Raw genomic sequence first — 15,695 nt, 5'->3', positions numbered from 1 at the left:
GACGGGGTCAGGCTCCGGCCACGGGCGCAACCTGGGGCTCATCAGCGCTGCTGGGCCAGGTGCGTGCGGACTCTTCTCCTTTGAGTGGTCTGGCTTGCCCGGCGATTTTTTCGCTCCGGCCTGTGTATCTGGAGTTTTAGAAGAGCCGCGGCCGCCGCTTGTCCCTGGCTTCCAGGGGTGCCCTCCCCGGACAGGGACCCCGGCCCTCCGACTAGGGCGTCTGCGGGCGTACGGCACCGCTTCTGTGGCTGTGAGTGAGAGAGGAGGTTGCAGGAGTGCCCCGGGAGGAAAGTTTGGGCTCCCGCGAAGGGGAAGAGGGTCCCGTTCCCCCACGGGGGAGTACAATCCCGTACCCACATGTGTGCAGGGGTGGCCCCAGCCCGGTGGGGGCTGAGGGTCCCCAACACCCTCACCAGCGCCCCTTAGCGGCGGCCCTAGGAAGTGCACCTGTGCGCAGCCAAGCCAGAGTCGGGTGGGCGGGGTCAGGCTCTGGCCAGGGGCGGAGCCTGGGTCTCATCAGCGCTGCTGGGCCAAGTGCGTGCGGACTCTTCCTTTTAGTGGTGCCAGCTTGCCCGGGGCTTTTTTCTGCGCCTGCCTGTGTGCCTGCATTTTTGGAATAGGCCGCGGCCGCCGCTTGTCCCTGGCTTCCAGGGGGAGTCCTCCCTGGACAGGGACCCCGGACCTCCGTCTAGGGCATCTGCGTGCGCACGGCCCCGCCGCTGGGGATGTGAGTGCGAGAGGAGGGTGTAGGCGTGTCCCAAGTGGAAGGTTTGGAATCCCGTGAAGGAGAAGAGTGCCCCGTTCCCCCACGGGGGAGGACAATCCCGTACCCCCATGGGTGCAGGGGTGGCCCAAGCCCGGTGGGTGCTGAGGTTCCCCGAACCCCCTCACCGGCGCCCCCTAGCGGCGGCCCTAGATAGAGCACCTGTGCGCAGCCAAGCCAGAGTCGGGTGGGCGGGTTCAGGCTCTGGCCAGAGGCGGAGCCTGGGGCTCATCAGCGCTGCTGGAGCAGGTGTGTGCGGACTCATCCCCTTTGAGTGGTGCCGGCTCGCCCTGGGCTTTTTTAGCGCCGGCCTGTTTGCCTGCAGTGGTGGAAGTGGCCGCGACCGCCGCTTGTCCCTTGCTTCCAGGGGTTGCCCAACTGAACGGGACCCCGAACTTCCGTCTAGGGCGTCTGAGGGCGCACGGCCCCGCCGCTGCGGCTGTGAGTGCGAGAGGAGTGTGCAGGCGTGCATAGGGAGGAAGTTTTGGGCTCCCACGAAGTGGAAGAGGACCCCGTTCCCACACGGGGGAGGACAATACCATACCCCGATTGGTGTAGGGGTGGCCCCAGCATGTGGGGTTGAGGGTACCCGAACCCCTTCACCGGCGCCCTCTAGAGGCGACCCTATGAAGTGCACCTCTGCACTGCCAAGCCAGAGTCGGGTGGGCTTTGTCAGACTCAGGCCAGGGGCGGAGCCTGGGGCTCATCAGCTCTGCTGGGCCAGATGCGTGCGGACTCTTCCCCTTTGAGGGGTGCCGGCTTACGCGGGGCTTATTTCCACGCCGGCCTGTGTGCCTGCAGTTTTGGAAGTGGCCGATGCTGTCTCTTTTCCCTGGCTTCCAGGGATTGCTCTCCCCAGACCAGGAACCCCGGCCCTCCTTCTAGGGCATCTGCGGGCGCAGGGCCCCGCTGCTGGGGCTGTGAGTGCGAGAATAGGGTGCAGGCGTGCCCCGGGAGGAAGGTTTGGGCTCCCAAGATGGGGAAGAGGGCCCGTTTCCCCACCTGGGAGGACAATCCCTTACCCCAATGGGTGCAGGGTTGGCCCCAGCCCGGTGGGGGCTTAGAGTCCCCGAACCCCCTCACCGGCGCCCCCTAGCGGCGACCCTAGGAAGTGAATCTGTGCATAGCGAAGCCATATTCGGGTGGGCGTCCTCAGGCACAGGCCAAGGGCGGAGCCTGGGGCTCATCAGCGCTGGTGGGCCAGGTGCGTGAGGCCTCTTCCCCTTTGAGTGGTGCCAGCTCGCCCGTGGCTTTTGTTCGCGGCGGCCTGTGTGCCTGCAATTTTGGAAGAGGTCACGGCCGCCGCTTGTCCCTGGCTTCGAGTGGGGCCCTCCCTTGACCGGGACCCCGGCCCTCCGTCTAGTGCGTCTGCGGGCGCACGGCCCCGCCGCTGGGTCTGTGAGTGCGAGAGGAGGGTGCAGGCGTGCCCCGGGAGGAAGTTTTGGGCTCCCGCGACGGGGAAGTGGGCCCCGTTCCCCCACGGGGGAGGACAATCCCGCACCCCGTTGGGTGCAGGGTTGGACCCAGCCCGGTGGGGGCTGAGGGTCCCCGAACCCCTTCACCGGCGCCCCCTCGCGGCGGCCCTAGGAAGTGCACCTGTGCGCAGCTAGAGTTCGGTGGGCGGGGTCAGGTTCTGGCCAGGGCCAGATCCTGGGGCTCATCAGCACTGCTTTGCAAGGTGCGTGCAGACTCTTCCCCTTTCATTGGTGCCGGCTCGCCCGGGGCTTTTTTCCGCGCCGGCCTGTTTGCCTGAAGTTTTGTTAGAGGCCGCGGCTGGGCTTGTCCCTGGCTTCCAGGGGCTGCCCTCCCCTGACGGGGACCCCGGCCCTCCGTCTAAGGCGTCTGCGGGTGAACGGCCCCGCCGCTGGGGCTGTGAGTGCGAGAGGAATGTGCAGGCGTGCACCGGGAGGAAGGTTTGGGCTCCCTCGACGTGGAAGAGGGCCACGTTCCCCCACGGGGAAGGACAATCCCGTACCACCACGGGTGCAGGGGTGGCCCCAGCCCGGTGGGGGCTGAGGGTCCCCGTAGCACCTCAATGGCCCCCCCTTAACAGCGGCCCTAGGAAATGCACCTGTGCGCAGCCAAGCCAGAGTCGGGTGGGCGGGGTCAGGCTCCGGCCAGGGGTGGAGCCTGGGGCTCATCAGCGCTGTTGGGTCAGGAGCGTGCGAACTCATCCCCTTTGAGTGGTGCCTGCTCGCCTGGGGCTTTTTCCCGCGCAGGCCTGTGTGCCTTCAGTTTTGGAAGAGGCCGCGGCCGCCGCTTGTCCCTGGCTTCCAGGGGGTGCCCTCCCCGGACCGGAACACCGGCTCTCCCTGTAGGGCGTCTGTGGGCAAACGGCCCCGCAGCTGGGGCTGTGAGTGCGAGAGGAGGGTGCAGGCGTGCTCCAGGAGGAACTTTTGAGCTCCCGCGACGGGGAAGAGGGTCCCGTTCCCCCACGCGGGAGGACAATCCCGTACCCCCATGGGTGCAGTGGTAGCCCCAACCTGGTGTTGGCTGAGGGTACCCGAACCCTCTCACCGGAGCCCCCTAGCGGCGGCCCTAAGTATTACACCTGTGCACAGCCAAGCCAGAGCCGGGGGGGCGGGGTCAGGCTCAGGCCAGTGGTGGATCATGGGGCTCATCAGCATTGCTGGGCCAGGTGCCTGCGTACGCTTCCCCTTTGAGTGGTGCCGGCTTGCCCAGGGCTTTTTTCCGCGCCGGCAGTGTGCCTGCAGATTTAGAAGAGGCCAGGGCCGCAGCTTGTCCCTGGCTTCCAGGGGGTGCCCTCCCCTGACCGGGACCCCGGGCTCCGTCTAGGGCTTCTTCGGACGCACGGCCCCGCCGCTGGGGCTGTGAGTGGATAGGAGGGTGCAGGCGTGCCCTGGGAGGAAGGTTTGGGCTCCTGCGAATGGAAGAGGCCCCGTTCCCCCTCGGGAGAGGACAATCCCGTACTCCCATGGGTTGTGGGTGGCCCCAGCCCGGTGGGGACTGAGGGTCCCCGAACCCCCTCACCGGCGCCCCCTAGCGGCTGCCCTAGGAAGTGCAACTTTGCGCAGCCAGAGTCGGGTGCGCTGGGTCAGGCTCCGGCCAGGGGCGGAGCCTGGGGCGCATCAGCGCTGCTGGGCGAGGTGCGTGCGGACTCTTCCCCTTTGAGTGTTGCTGGCTTGCCTGGGGCTTTTTTCCGCGCCGGCCTGTGTGCCTGCGGTTTTGGAAGAGGCCGCGGCCGCTGCTTGTCCCTGGCTTTATGGGTGTGCCCTCCTGCTGCACCCCCCCCTGCTGTGACCTTCAGGGCTAATGGCTGTTGCCATGGTCCCTGAGGTCCGGCGTGGGCAAGGAACCATGTGCGCAGGGGGAGAACAGCAAAATCCCTAAGATGCAGAGAAGCCAAATGCCTGCCAAGAAATAATGACCACCAGAAACTGTCACAAAGATGATTAAGAAATGCTGACCACTTGGAACCTTATCTCGCTTTCTCAAGGCCCACAAACTTTATTCTGCTACAACTGTCTTTCTAAAATCTTTCCTTTTACTGGTCATTGATTGCTATTTAAAAAACATACGTAATTTAATAATTAGGCTAATGCAAATGAAACATTACTAAACACTGTGTTATAATAGAATTGTTGGTTTCATAATCTTTCTATGTGCTTAACTTTAGTACCTTTGATATCAACTGCATTATAATATAAATTTACCTATGACAATTAATTATGAGTAAACATAAGTAGGTAATAGTAGTAGTAGTTAGTACAAGAACATAGAAAGAGTTAATAACCTGTCCAATTAGGAATGAGGCTAGGTCCAGGTGTAACTTCGGACATAAATCACTGCCCTGTCAATTAAGCTAAGCCTATGAGCAAAGTGATCTCTTTGATGTTCACTGTTCTATGCCTTTAGAAAAAAACATATACATACTGACCACTAGCTTAATAAAAGTGCACTCAGATTTTCACTCTCTTGAAGTGTGTCTGTGTGTCATTTATTCATCGAATCCCTGACCACCCTGCGCAATCTCTTAACCCTGAGACGGCCTCATCGTCCATCGGTGTGCTGGTCCGCGGCACCCTCCCCTGACCAGGACCCCGGCCCTCCGTCTAGGGCATCTGCGGGCGCACGGCCTCGTTCCCCCACGGTAGAGGAAAATCCCGTACCCCCAAGGGTGCAGGTGTGGCCCCAGCCCGGTGGAGTCTGAGGGTCCCCGAATCCCCCTCACCGGCGCCCCCTAGCGGCGTCCCTAAGTATTACACCTGTGCACAGCCAAGCCAGAGTCGGGTGGGCGGGGTCAGGCTCTGGCCAGGGGCGGATCATGGGGCTCATCAGCATTGCTGGGCCAGGTGCGTGCGGACTCTTCCCCTTTGAGTGGTGCCGGCTTGCCCGGGGCTTTTTTCCGCGCAGGCCTGTGTGCCTTCAGTTTTGGAAGAGGCCGCGGGCGCCGCTTGTCCCTGGCTTCCAGGGGGTGCCCTCCCGTGACCGGGACCTTGGCCCTCCGTTTAGTGCGTCTGCGGGCGCACGGCCCCGCCGCTGGTGCTGTGACTGCGAGAGGAGGGTGCAGGCGTGACCCGCGAGGAAGTTTTGGGCTCCTGTGATGGGGAAGAGGGCCCCGTTCCCCATAAGGGAGGACAATCCCGTACCCCAATGGTTGAAGGTGTGTCCCCAACCCTGTGGGGGCTGAGGGTCCCCGAACCCCCTCACCGGTACCCCTTATCGGCGGCCCTAAGAAGTGCACATGTGCGCAGTCAAGCCAGAGTCGGGTGGGCGGGGTCAAGCTCCGGCCAGGGGAGAGCCTGGGACTCATCAGCTCTGCTGAGCCAGGTGCATGCGGATGCTTCCCCTTTGAGTGGTGCCGGCTTGCCCAGGGCTTTTTTCCGCGCCGGCAGTGTGCCTGCAGATTTGGAAGAAGCCAGGGCCGCAGCTTGTCCCTGGCTTCCAGGGGGTGCACTCCCCTGACCGGGACCCCGGCACTTCGTCTAGGGCATGTGCGAGCGCACGGCCCCGCCCCTTGGGCTGTGAGTGCGAGAGGAGGGTGCAGGCGTGTCCCAGGAAGAAGGTTTGGGCTCCCGAGACGGGGAAGAGGGCCCCGTTCCCCCACGGGGAGGACAATCCCGTACCCCCATGGGTGCAGGGGAGGCCCCAGCCCGGTTGGAGCTGAGTGTCTCCGAATCCCCATCACCGGCGCCCCCTATCGGCGGCCCTAGGAAGTGCACCTGTGCGCAGCCAAGCCAGAGTCGGGTGGGCGGGGTCAAGCTCCGGCCAGGGGAGATCCTGGGACTCATCAGCGCTGCTGGGCCAGTTGCGTACAGACTCTTCCCCTTTGAGTGGTGCCGGCTCGCCCGGGGATTTTTTCCGTGCCGGCCTGTGTGCCTGCAGTTATGGAAGAGGCCGCGGCCGCCGCTTGTCCCTGGCTTCCAGGGGGTTCCCTCCCCTGACCGGGACCCCGGCCCTCCCTGTAGGTCATCTGCAGGCGCACGGCCCCACCGCTGGGGCTGTGAGTGCGAGAGGAGGGTGTAGGCATGCCCTGGGTGGAAGGTTTGGGCTCCCGCGAAGGGGAAGAGGGCCCCGTTCCCCCACGGGGAGGACAATCATTACCCCCATGGGTGCAGGGGTTTCCCCAGCCCGGTGGTGGCTAAGTGTCCCCGAACCCCCTCAACAGAGTGCCCTTGCGGCGGCCCTAGGAAGTGCACCTGTGCGCAGCCAAGCCAGAGTCAGATGGGCGGGGTCAGGCTCCAGCCAGAGGCGAAGCCTTGGGCTCATCAGTGCTGCTGGGCCAGGTGCGTGCTGACTCTTCCCCTTTGAGTGGTGCCGGCTCTCCGGGCTTTTTTCCGCGCCGGCATGTGTACCTGCAGTTTTGGAAGAGGTCGCGGCCCCCGCTTGTCCCTGGTTTCCAGTTTGTGCACTCCCCTGACCGGGACCACGGCCCTCCGTCTAGGGCGTCTTGGGCGCACGGCCCCGACGCTGGGGCTGTGACTGCGAGAGGAGGATGCAGGCGTGCAATGGTAGGAGGGTTTGGGCTCTAGCGACGGGGAAGAGGGCCCTGTTCCCCCACGAGGTAGGACAATCCCGTACACACATGGGTGCAGTGTTGGCCCCTACCCGGTGGGGGCTGAGGGTCAACGAACCCCCTCTCCGGCGCCCCCTAGCGGAGGCCCTAGGAAGTGCACCTTTGCGCAGCCAGAGTCGTGTGGGCTGGGTCAGGCTCAGGCCACGGGCGGAGCCTGGGGCTCTTCAGTGCTGCTGGTCCAGGTGCGTGCGGACTCTTCCCCTTTGAGTGGTGACAGCTCGCCCTGGGCTTTTTTCTGCGACGGCCTGTGTGCCCGCAGTTTTGTAAGAGGCCGCGGCCCCCTGGTGGCCCTGGCTTCCAGTAGGTGACCTCCCCTGACCGGTACCCCGTCCCTCCATCTAGGGCGTCTGTGGGTGCAAGGCCCCGCCGCTGGGGCTGTGAGTGCGAGAGGAGGGTGCAGGCGTGCCCCAGGAGGATGGTTTGGGCTCCCGCGCAGGGGAACAGGGCCCCGTTCCCCCACGGGAGCAGACAAATCCGTATCCCCATGGGTGCAGGTGTGGCCCCAGCCCGGTGGGGGCTTAGGGTCCCCGAACCCTCTCACAGGCGCCCCCTAGCGGCGGCCCTAGGAAGTGCACCTGTGCGCAGCCAGAGTCGTGTGGGCGGGGTCAGGCTCCGGCCAGGGCCGGAGCTGGGTCTCATCAGCACTGCTGGGCCAGGTGCTTTCGGACTCTTCCCCTTTGAGTGGTGTCGGCTTTCCAGGGCTTTTATCCGCGCCAGCCTGAGTGCCTGCAGTTTTGGAAGAGGCCGTGGCCACCACTTCACCCTGGCTTCCAGGGGGTGCCCTCCCCTGACCGGGAACCCGGCCCTCCGTCTAGGACGTCTGCGGGCGCACGGTCCCGCCGCTGGTGCTGTGAGTGCGAGAAGAGCGTGCAGGCATGAACCGGGAGGAAGATTTGGGCTCCCGCGACGGGGAAGAGGTCCCCGTTCCCCCACGGGGGAGGGCAATCCCGTACCCCCATAGGTGCAGGGGTGGCCCCAGCCCGGTGGGGTCTGAGGGTCCCCGAACTACCTCACCGGCGCCCCCTAGCGGCGGCCCTAGGAAGTGCACCTGTGCGCACCCAGCCAGAGTCATTTAGGCCGGGTCAGGCTACGGCCAGGGGCGGAGCCTGGGGCTCATCAGCGGTGCTGGGCATGGGGCGTGCGGACTCTTCCCCTTTGAGTGGTGCCGGCTCGCCCGGGGCTTTTTTCCGCGCCGGCCTGTGTGCCTGCTGTTTTGGAAGAGGCCGCGGCCGCAGCTTCTCCCTGGCTTCCAGCGTGAGCCCTCCCATGACCTCGACCCAGGCCATCCTTCTAGTGCGTCAGCGGGCGCACGGCCCCGACGCTGGGGCTTGAGGGCGAGAGGATTTTGCAGGCGTGCCCCGGGATGAAGGTTTGGGCTCCCGCGAAGGGGAAGAGGGCCCCGTTCCCACACGGGGGAGGACAATCCCGTACCCCCTTGGTGCAGGGGTGGCCACAGCCAGGTAGGGGCTGAGGCTCCCCGAACCCCCTCACCGGCGACCCCTAGCGCCGGCCCTAATAAGTGCATCTGTGTGCACCCAAGCCAGAGTCGGGTGGGCGGCGTCAAATTTCGGCCAGGGGCAGAGCCTGGGGCTCATAATGCGCTGCTGGGCCAGGTGCATGCGCACTCATCCCCTTTGAGTGGTGCCGGCTTGCCCGGGGCTTTTTTCCGAGCCGGCCTGTATTCCTGCAGTTTTGGAAGATGCCGCGGCCGGCGCTTATCCCTGGCTTACAGGGGTTGCCCTTCCCTGACCGGGACCCCGGCCCGCCGTCTAGGGCGTCTGCGGGCGCAAGGCCCCGCCCCTGGGGCTGTGAGTGCGAGAGGAGGGTGGAAGCATGCCATGGGAGGAAAGTTTGGGCTCCCGTGACTGGGAAGAGGGCCCCGTTCCCCCACGGAGGTAGACAATCCCGTGCCCCCATGGGTGCAGGGGTGGCCCCAGCCGGGTGTGTGCTGAGGGTCCCTGAACCCCCTCACCGGCGCCCTATAGAGGCGGCCCTAAGAAGTCCACCTGTGCGCAGCCAAGCCAGAGTCGGGTGGCTGGGTCAGGCTCCGGCCACGGACGGTTCCTGGGGCTCATCAGTGCTACTGGGCCAGGTGCGTGCGGAATCTTCCCCTTTCATTGGTGCCGGCTTGTCCATTGCTTTTTTCCACGCCAGCATGTGTGTCTGCAGCTTTGGAAGAGCTCGCCTCCACCGCTTGTCCCGGGCTTCCAGGGTGTGCCCACCCTGACCGGGAGCCCGGCCCTTCGTCTAGGGCTTCTGCGGGCGCACGGCCCCGCCACTGGGACTGTAAGAGCGAGAGGAGGGTGCAGGCGTGCCTCGGGAGGATGGTTAGGGCTCCGTGACGGGGAAGAGGGACCCGTTCCCCCACGGGGGAGGACATTCCGTACCCCCATGGGTGCAGGGGTGGCCCCAGCCCGGTGGGGGCTGAGGGTCCCCGAACCCCCTCCCCGGCGACCCCTAGCGGCGGCCCTTGGAAGTGCACCTGTGCGCAGCCAACCAGAGTCGGGTGGGCGGGGTCAGGCTCCGGCCATGGGCGGAGGTTGGGGCTCATCAGCGCTGCTGGGCCAGGTGCGTGCGGACTCTTCCCTTTTCAGTGGTTCCGGCTCGCCTGGGGATTTTTTAGCGCCGGCCTGTGTGCCTGCAATTTTGGAAGAGGACGCGGACGCCGCTTGTCCCTGGCTTCCAGGGGGTGCCCTCCCCGGAGAGGGTCCTCGGTCCTATGTCTACGGCGTCTGCGGGCGCACGGCCCCGCCGCTGGGGCTGTGAATGCGAGAGGAGGGTGCAGGCGTGCCTCGGTAGGAAGGTTTTGGCTCCCGCAACGGGGAAGAAGGACCCGTTCTCCCACGGGGGAGGAAAATCCCGTACCCCCAAGGGTGCAGGTGTGGCCCCAGCCCGGTGGGGGCTGAGGGTCCCCGAAACCCCTCACCGGCGACCCCTACCGGCGACCCTAGGAATTGCACCTGTGCGCAGCCAAGCCGGATTAGGGTGGGCGGGTTCAGGCTCCGGCCAGGGGTGGAGCCTGGGGCTCATCAGCGCTGTTGGGTCAGGAGCGTGCGGACTCATCACCTTTGAGTGGTGCCGGTTCGCCCGGGGCTTTTTTCCGCTCCGGCCTGTGTCCCTGCAGTTTTGGAAGAGGCCGCGTCCGCCGCTTGTCCTGACTTCCAGGGGGTGCCCTCCCATCACCGGGACACCGACCCTCCGTCTAGGGCGTCTGCGGGCGCACGGCCCCGCCTCTGGGGTTGTGAGTGCAAGAGGAGAGTGCATTCGTGCCCCGGAAGGAAGATTTGTGCTCCTGCTAAGGGGAACGGGCCCCGTTCCCCCACGGGGGAGGACAATCCCGTACACCCATGAGTGCAGGGGTGGCCAGCCCGGTGGTGACTGAGGGTCCCCTGAACCCCCTCACAGATGCCCCCTAGCGGCGGCCCTAGGAAGTGCACCTTTGCGCAGCAATACCAGAGTCGCGTGTTCGGGGTCAGGCTCCGGCCAGGTGCGGAGGCTGGGGCTTATCTGCGCTGCTGAACCAGGTGCGTGCGGACTCTTCCCCTTTGAGTAGTGCCGGATCGTGCGTGCGGACTCTCCCATTTTGAGTGGTGCCATCTCGCGCGGGGCTTTTTCACGCGCCGGCCTGTGTGCCTGCAGTTTTGGAAGAGGCCGCAGCCGCCGCTTGTCCCTGGCTTCCAGGGTATGTCCTCCCTGACCGGGACCCCGGCCCTCCATCTAGGTCGTCTGCGAGCGCACGGCCCCTCCGCTGGGGCTGTGAGAGCGAGAGGAGGGTGCAGGCGTGCCTCGGGTGGAAGGTTTGAGCACCCGCGAAGGGGAAGAGGGCACCGTTCCCACATGGTGGAGGAAAATACCGTACCCCCATGGGTGCAGGGGTGGCCCCAGCCCGGTGGGGGCTGAGAGTTCACGAACCCTTTGAGTGGTGCCAGCTAACCCGGGGCTTTTTTCCGCGCCTGCCTGTGTGCCTGCAATTTTGGAAGAGTCTGCCACCACCGCTTGTCCCTTGCTTGCAGGGGGTGCCCTCCCCTGACCAGGACCACGGCCCTCCGTCTAGGTCGTCTGCGGGCGCACGGCCCAGCCGCTGGGGCTGTGAGTGCGAGAGGAGTCTGCAGGCGTTCCCGGGAGGAAGGTTTGGGCTCCCCCGACTGGGAAGAGTGACCCGTTCCCTCACGGGGGAGGACAATCCCGTACCCCCATGGGTGCAGGGGTGGCCCCTGCCGGGTGGGGCTGAGGGTCCCAGATCCCCTCACCGACGCCCACTAGCGGCGGCCCTAGGAAGTGCACAGTGTGCACCCAAGCCACAGACGGGTGGGGGGAGTCAGGCTCTGTCCAGGAGCGGAGCCTGGGGCTCATCAGCGCTGCTGGGCCAGGTGCGTGAGGACTCTTCGCCTTTGAGAGATGCCTGCTCGCCCCGGCTTTTTTCCTCGCCGGCCTTTGTGACTTCAGTTTTGGAAGAGTCCGGGGCCGCCGCTTATCCCTGGCTTCCAGGTGTTGCCCTCCACTGACCGGGACTCCGGCCCTCCGTCTAGTTGGTCTGCGGGCGCACGGAGCCGCGCTGGGGCTGTGAGTGTGAGAGGAGGGTGCAGGCGTGCCCCGGGAGGAAGGTTGGAGCTCCCGCGATGGGGAAGAGGGCCCCGTGCCCCCACGGGGGAGGACAATACCGTACCCCCATGGGTGCAGGGGTGGCCCCAGCCCGGTGGGGGCTGAGGGTCCACGAACCCCCTCACCGGCGCCCCCTAGTGGCGGCCCTAGGAAGTGAACCTGTGCGCAGCCAGAATCAGAAGGGCGAGGTCAGGCTCCGGCCAGGGGCGGTGCCTGGGGTAATCAGCGCTGCTAGGCCAGGTGCGTGTGGACTCTTCCCCTTTGTGTCGTGCCAGCTTGCCCGGGGCTTTTTTCCGCGCCGGCCTGTGTGCCTGCAGTTTTGGAAGAGGCCGCGACCGCCGCTTGTCCCTGGCTTCCAGGGGGGGCCCTGCCCTGACCGGGACCCCGGCCCAATGTTTAGCGCGTCTTTGGGCGCACGGCCCCTCCGCTGGGTCTGTGGGTGCGAGAGGAGGGTGCATGCGTGCCCTGGGAGGAAGGTTTGGGCTCCCGCGAAGGGGAAGAGGGACCCGTTCCACCACGGGGGAGGACAATCCCGTACCCTGATGGATACAGGGGTGGCCCCAGACAGATGGGTGCTGAGGGTCCCCGAAACCCCTCACCGCCACCCACTAGGGACGGCCCTAGGAAGTGCACATGCGCGCAGCCAAGCCAGAGTCGGGTGGGCGGCGTCAAATTTCGGCCAGGGGCAGAGCCTGGGGCTCATAACGCGCTGCTGGGCCAGGTGCGTGCGGACTCTTCCCCTTGAAGTGGTGCCATCTTACCCGGGGCTTTTTTCCGCGCCTGCCTGTGTGCCTGCAGTTTTGGAAGATGCCGTGGCCGCCGCTTGTCCCTGGTTTCCAGGGGGTGTCCTCCCCTGACCGGGACCCTGGCCGTCCCTCTAGCGCGTGGCGGGCGCACTGCCACGCGGCTGGGGCTGTGAGTGTGAGATGAGGGTGCAGGCTTGTCCCGGGAGGTAGGTTTAGACACCCGCGAAAGGGAAGAGGGCCCCGTTCCCACATGGTGGAGGAAAATACCGTACCCCCATGGGTGCAGGGGTGGCCCCAGCCCGGTGGGGGCTGAGAGTTCACGAACCCCCTCACCGACGCCCCCTAGCGGCGGTCCTAGGAAGTGCACCTGTGCGCAGCATAGCCGGAGACGGGTGGGCGGGAAAATGCTCCGGCAAGGGGCGGAGCCTGGGCTCATCAGCGCTGCTGGGCCAGGTGCGTGCGGACTCTTCCCCTTTGAGTGATGCTGGCTTGCCCGGGGCTTTTTTCCGCGCCGGCCTGTGTGCCTGCAGTTTTTGAGAGGTCGCGTCCACGCTTGTCTCTGGCTTCCAGGGGGTGCCCTCCCCTGACCGGGACACCGGCCCTCTGTGTAGGGCGTCTGCGGGCGCATCGCCCCGCCACTGGGGCTGTGAGTGCGAGAGGAGTGTGCAGACGTGCAAAGGGAGGAAGGTTTGGGCTCCCGCTAAGGGGAAGAGGGCCCCGTTCCCCCACGGGGGAGGACAATCCCTTACCCACATGGGTGCAGGGGTGGCCCCAGCCCGGTGGGGGCTGAGGGTCCCCGTACCCCCTCACGGCGCCCCCTAGCGTCGGCCTTAGGAAGTGCACCTTTGCGCAGCCAAGCCAGAGTCGGGTAGGCGGGGTCTGGCTCCAGCCAGGGGCGGATCCCGGGGCTCATCTGCGCTGCTGGGCCAGGTGCGTGCGACTCTTCCCCTTTGACTGTTGCCGGCTCGCCCGTGGGTTTTTCGACGCCGGCCTGTGTGCCTGCAGTTTTGGAATAGGCCACGGCTGCTGCTTGTCCCTGGCTTCCAGGGGGTGCCCTCCCCCGAAAGGGACCCCGGTCCTCTGTCTAGGGCTTCTAGGGGCGCAGAGCCCCGCCGCAGAGGCTGTGAGTGCGAGAGGATTGTGCAGGCATGCCCCGGGAGGAATGTTTGGGCTCCCGCAAAGGGGAAGAGGGCACGGATCCCCCACGGGTGAGGACAATCCCTTAACCCCATGGGTGCAGGGGTGGCTCCAGACGGTGGGGGCTGAGGGTCCCCGAACCCGCTCACCGGCGCCCCCTAGCGGCGGCCCTAGGAATTGGAACTGTGCGCACCCAGCCAGAGTCGTTTAGACGGGGTCAGGCTACGGCCAGGGGCGGAGCCTGGGGCTCATCAGCGGCGCTGGGCAAGGGGCGTGCGGACTCTTCCCTTTGAGTGGTACCGGCTCGCCTGGGGCTTTTTTTCGCGCCGGTCTGTGTGCCTGCAATTTTGGAAGAGGTCGCAGCCACCGCTTGTCCCTGACTTCCAGGGCGTGCCCTCCCCTGACCGGGACCCCGGCCCTCCGTCTAGGGCGTCTGCGGGTGCACGGCCCCGACGCTGGGTCTGTGACTGCAAGAGGAGGGTGCAGGCCTGCCCCGTGAGGAAGGTTTGGGCTCCCGCCATGGGGAAGAGGGACCCGTTCCCCCACGGGGGTGGAAAATCCCGTACCACCACGGTGCAGGGGTGGCCCCAGCCCGGTGGGGCTGAGGGTCCCCGAAACCCCTCACCGGCGACCCCTAGCGGCGACCCTAGGAAGTGCACCAGTGCGCAGCCAAACCAGATTCGGGTGGGCGGGTTCAGGCTCCGGCCAGGGGCGGAGCCTAGGGCTCATCAGCGCTGCTGGGTCAGGAGCGTGCGGACTCATCACCTTTGAGTGGTGCCGGTTCGCCCAGGGCTTTTTTCCGCTCCGGCCTGTGTCCCTGCAGTTTTGGAAGAGGCCGTGGCCGCCGCTTGTCCTGGCTTCCAGGGGGTGCCCTCCCATCACCGGGACACCGGCCCTCCGTCTAGGGCGTCTGCGGGCGCACGGCCCCGCCTCTCGGGCTGTGAGGGCAAGAGGAGGGTGCAGGCGTGCCCCCGAAGGAAGATTTGGGCTCCTGCTAAGGGGAACGGGCCCCGTTCCCCCACGGGGGAGGACAATCCCGTACCCCCATGAGTGCAGGGGTGGCCAGCCCGGTGGGGACTGAGGGTCCCCTGAACCCCCTCACAGATGCCCCGTAGCAGAGGCCCTAGGAAGTGCACCTCTGCGCAGCAAAGCCAGAGTCACGTGTTCGGGGTCAGGCTCCGGCCAGGTGCGGAGGCTGGGGCGTATCTGCGCTGATGGACCAGGTGCGTGCGGACTCTTTCCCTTTGAGTGGTGCCGGATCATGCGTGCGGTCTCTCCCATTTTGAGTGGTGCCGTCTCGCGCGGGGCTTTTTCACGAGCCGGCCTGTGTGCCTGCATTTTTGGAAGAGGCCGCAGCCGCCGCTTGTCCCTGGCTTCCAGGGTATGCCCTCCCTGACCGGGACCCCGGCCCTCCATCTAGGTCGTCTGCGAGCGCATGGCCACGCCGCTGGGGCTGTGAGAGCGAGAGGAGGGTGCAGGCGTGCCTCCGGAGGAAGGTTTGAGCACCCGCGAAGGGGAAGAGGGCACCGTTCCCACACGGGGGAGGAAATTCCCGTACCACCATGGGTGCAGGGGTGGCCCCAGCCTGGTGGGGGCTGAGGGTACCCGAAACCCCTCAACGCGACCCCTAGCGGCGGCCCTAGGAAGTGTACCTGTGAGCAGGATAGCCAGAGTAGTGTGTTCGTTGTCAAGCTCCGGCCAGGGGCGGAGCTTGGTGCTCTTCAGCTCTGCTGGGCCAGGTGCGTGCGGACTCTTCAATTTTGAGTGGTGCCAGCTAACCCGGGGCTTTTTTCCGCGCCTGCCTGTGTCCCTGCAATTTTGGAAGAGTCTGCCACCACCGCTTGTCCCTTGCTTGCAGGGGGTGCCCTCCCCTGACCAGGACCACGGCCCTCCGTCTAGGGCGTCTGCGGGCGCACGGCCCAGGCGCTGGGGCTGTGAGTGCGAGAGGAGTCTGCAGGCGTTCCCGGGAGGAAGGTTTGGGCTCCCGCGACTAAGAAGAGTGACCCGTTCCCCAACGGGGGAGGACAATCCCGTACCACCATGGGTGCAGTGGTGGCCCCAGCCCGTTGGGGGCTGAGGGTCCCCGAACCCCCTCACCGGCTCCCCCTACCCGCGGCCCTAGTAAGTGCATCTGTGCGCAGCAAAGCCAGAGTCGGTTGGGTGGGTTCAGGCTCCGGCCAGGGGCGGAACCTGGGGCTCATCAGCGCTGCGGGGCCAGGTGCGTGCGGACTCTTCCCCTTTGAATGGTGCCGGCTAACCCGGCTCTTTTTTCCGCGCCTGCCTGTTTGCCTGCAGTTTTGGAAGACTCCGCCTCCGCCGCTTGTCCCTTGCTTGCAGGGGTTGCCCTCCCCTGACCAGGACCCCGGCCCTCTGTCTAGGGCGTCTGCGGGCGCACGGCCCCGCCGATGGG

At 66.0% G+C, this 15,695-nt stretch overlaps 1 pseudogene; it reads left to right on the top strand.

The window, feature by feature from the left end:
• The window catches only part of LOC119250972 (NEDD4-binding protein 2-like 1), a 65,261-nt pseudogene extending 50,517 nt beyond the window's left edge, over window positions 1–14,744 (top strand).
• Window positions 14,745–15,695: the final 951 nt, after the last annotated feature.

Source organism: Talpa occidentalis, unplaced genomic scaffold (genome assembly GCF_014898055.3).
Source record: "Talpa occidentalis isolate TD23 unplaced genomic scaffold, MPIMG_talOcc4v2.1 talOcc4.19, whole genome shotgun sequence".
Classification (NCBI taxonomy): domain Eukaryota; kingdom Metazoa; phylum Chordata; class Mammalia; order Eulipotyphla; family Talpidae; genus Talpa; species Talpa occidentalis.
The sequence above is the reverse complement of the archived record's forward strand: the minus strand, read 5'-3'. Positions and strand labels throughout refer to the sequence as shown.